We start from the raw sequence: 3573 nt of genomic DNA, 5'->3' as shown, positions 1-3573 counted from the left end.
CTGGCCGGCCTGGCCCCGCTCTGCGAAGTTTTCGCGAGCATCCGGGCCGCGCGCCGCCCGCGTCCTGCCCCGGTTGTCCAGGCTCAGAGAGGCCGCCAAGGGGGCCACGGAGGGTCCGGCCCTGGCGGCCGCTCGCCATCAACCCCCTCTGGCTGCGAGGATGTAACAGTCCAGGCCCGGTCCTCGCCTTCTCTTTCTCTTTTTCCTCCCACTTCTGTTCCTCCATCCTTCGAGGATGCAGCGCTCACCACCTCCTCAAGTCCCAAACTTGAATTCTTTACAGAACTAACTACAGAATGAGTTTACTCCAGGGAAGGAAAGAAGTTGAAAGAATTGGCCAAATGTTATGAGAAAGAAAAAATATATATATATGTATGTATGTATGTATTATTTTTAGTAGCAATATGGAATACGAGGAGTGCTTCTCAAACTTTTCAAATGCATCCGACGCACCTGGACTCCGACTCAGTAAGTATTGGGTGGGGCCTGCGATTCTGCTTTTCTAAGAAGCTTTCAGGTGATTTGGAAACTGATGGTGAACCACAAGTGGAGTAGGCACACAGCTTTAGCCTGTGCTTTATTTCCTCTGGATCTTGTCTGCCTAGACCAAGGGACTTTGGGGCCCCAGTTTGCAGAAAAGGAAAGTAAATGTGAAAGTAGAAGCCCAAATACAAAAAGAACAGCTGCTCCAGTGCAGTTGGGGCTCCAAGACAGCACTGGTGACAATTGCCAGAGGATTTAGACGGAGGAAGAATCAATGACGCTTTCGGTGTCCACTCTCCAGCCCCTTCCTTCTCCAGAAAAAAAAAGCAAGAAAAAAATGCAAGTCATCACCCCAAACTGGAAATATCCATTAACTGAGAAATGGATAAAGAAATTGTGTCCTGTCACTTAATGAAGCAACAGGTGCTGCTGCTTTAGTCACTCAGTCGTGTCCAACTCTTGGGACCCAGTGGATTGTAGCCCTCCAGGCTATACGGTTCTCTGTCCAAACAGTTCTCCAGGCAGGAATACTGAAGTGAGTTGCCATTTCCTGCTCCAGGGGATCTTCCTGACTCAGGGATTGAACCCCAGGTCTCCTGTACTGCAGGCAGGTTCTTTACCGACAAAGTCACAAGTGGCTCAACATGAATGAATCTCAGAAGTGTGCTAGGAGAAAGAATCCAGGCTCCAAGGGGGCATTCTGTATGACTCCATTTATAAGACATGAGGGATGAGGACAGGGAGGGAAGCAAAGCCATAGGGACCAAAATCAGCTCAGCAGACACCAGGATCTGGCCTGGGGAAGGACCAGTGCAAAGGGTCACAAGGGAACATTGTGGAGCAGTGAGACTGTTCTCAATTTGATTATGGTAGTGGTGGTGGCAATGGCACCCCACTCCAGTACTCTTGCCTGGAAAATCCCATGGATGGAGGAGCCTGGAAGGCTGCAGTCCATGGGGTTGCTAAGAGTCGGACACGACTGAGCAACTTCACTTTCACTTTTCACTTTCATGCACTGGAGAAGGAAATGGCAACCCACTCTGGTGTTCTTGCCTGGAGAATCCCAGGGACAGGGGAGCCTGGTGGGCTGCCGTCTATGGGGTCGCACAGAGTCGGACACGACTGAAGTGACTTAGCAGCAGTGGTGGTGGCTATTGTTGTATACAAGACATACACAACTTCATGCGTTTGTGAAAACTTAGAGAACTACATCCCTAAAACCCACACCTAAAGCAAGTGCATTTTAATGTGTATAAACCATACCTGTTTGAAGGAGCTGGGAGGGCATGGGTGCCGGAACTGCTAGGTAAGAGAAGTTGTAGATGGGATACCCACATTAGATTTGAGATGAACGGGAGAAACCACAGAAGATACTGAGATTCAGTGTCTTTGCATTTTAATTATCTGCTCTAGGCTGGAAATATAACGGTTAAAGTGGATCAGGTCAAAATTTTAAAAATAACAACAACGGTTCAAGGTAATGAGAAAATGTGATGCCATATAGGCAAGTTGAGCAAGTTCCATATTACAAAGTACTTTGTTAAATATGGAAAACACAAACAAATTCTCCAAAACATTTAGCCTCTGGGGGTTTTCTTCTGGGGTCCACAAGGACTAGGGTGCTCATCTCATGGGCTTCAGAGAATTTTAAAACCCCCAATGTTTTATGCAAATTTCAAGTGTGTATGAGTACATACATTTTCCCAGGAAGTGTGTTGGAATGAAGCCTCTGACCTCTGATAATGATACAGAAGAAGGCAAATAATTTCTCCTACAGCTGTTCATTTGCCTCCAAATATTAGAAATATGGAAGGAGGAATGGACCTGACCCAGTACCATCTTTCTTATTTCCCTGTGTTCCTCTGGGCACTTGAGCTTCAACTCTGTAAGTGCCTGGTTTACTTCCTGCCTCTCTGTCTCTGTCTCAATTTCTCTCTCTCCCCTCTCCCCCTGCCCCCTCCACACACACATGCACACACATTTCTTTTAAATATATTAATGTCTTTGAGACCATTCCAACTATGTAAAGCCCTCTTTACATTCCATGTTGTTTTTATACTTCTATTGAAACACTCTCAGCCTCCCCACCGTTTAAGCTGTTTAGTTCAATTCAGTTATTCAGTCGTGTCCAACTCTTTGTGACCCCCATGGACTGGAGCATGCCAGGCTTCCCTGTCCTTCACCAACTCCCAGAGCTTGCTCAAACTCATTTCCATCGAGTCAGCGATGCCATCTAACCATCTCATCCTCTGTCGTCCCCCTCTCCTCCCACCTTCAATCTTTTCCAGTATCAGGGTCTTTTCAAATGAGTCCGTTTTTCGCATCAGGTGGCCAAAGTGTTGGAGTTTCAGCTTCAGCATCAGTCTTTCCAATGAATATTCAGGACTGATCTCCTTTAGAATGGACTGGTTGGATCACCTTGCAGTCCAAGGGACTCTCAAGAGTCTTCTCCAACACCACAGTTCAAAAGCATCAGTTCTTCGGCACTCAGCTTTCTTTATGGTCCAACTCTTACATACATACATGACTACTCGAAAAACCATAGCTTTGACAAGACATACCTTTGTCGGCAAAGTAATGTCTCTGCTTTTTAATATGCTGTCTAGATTGGTCATGGCTTTTCTTCCAAGGAGCAAATGTCTTTTAATTTCACGGCTGCAGTCACCATCTGCAATGATTTTGGAGCCCCCCAAAATAAAGTCCGTCACTGTTTGCCCATCTATTTGCCATGAAGTGATGGGACTGGATGCCATGATCTTAGTTTTTTGAATGTTGAGTTTTAAACCAGCTTTTTCACTCTCCTCTTTCACTTTTATCAAGAGGCTCTTTAATTCCTCTTTGCTTTCTGCCACAAGGGTGGTGTCATCTGCATATCTGAGGTTATTGATATTTCTCTGGCAATCTTGATTCCAGCTTGTGCTTCATCCAGCCCAGCATTTCACATGATGTACAGTTCAGTTCAGTTCAGTCCCTCAGTCGTGTCCGACTCTTTGCTACCCCATGAATTGCAGCACGCCAGGCCTCCCTGTCCATCACCAACTCCCAGAGTTCACTGAGACTCACGTCCATCGAGTCGGTGATGCCATCCAG

General features: G+C 46.5%; 1 long non-coding RNA gene across 1 annotated transcript in view; it reads left to right on the top strand.

Annotated features, from left to right (window-relative positions):
• LOC104982472 overlaps positions 1-3573 on the top strand; it is a 9633-nt gene that overhangs the window by 2848 nt on the left and 3212 nt on the right. Inside the window, exon 2 of the long non-coding RNA XR_824510.1 lies at positions 398-468. This is a non-coding gene — a long non-coding RNA (uncharacterized LOC104982472). The remainder of the gene's footprint in view (positions 1-397; positions 469-3573) is intronic.

Source organism: Bison bison, unplaced genomic scaffold (genome assembly GCF_000754665.1).
Source record: "Bison bison bison isolate TAMUID 2011002044 unplaced genomic scaffold, Bison_UMD1.0 scf7180017864531, whole genome shotgun sequence".
NCBI classification, from domain to species: domain Eukaryota; kingdom Metazoa; phylum Chordata; class Mammalia; order Artiodactyla; family Bovidae; genus Bison; species Bison bison.
The sequence above is the reverse complement of the archived record's forward strand: the minus strand, read 5'-3'. Positions and strand labels throughout refer to the sequence as shown.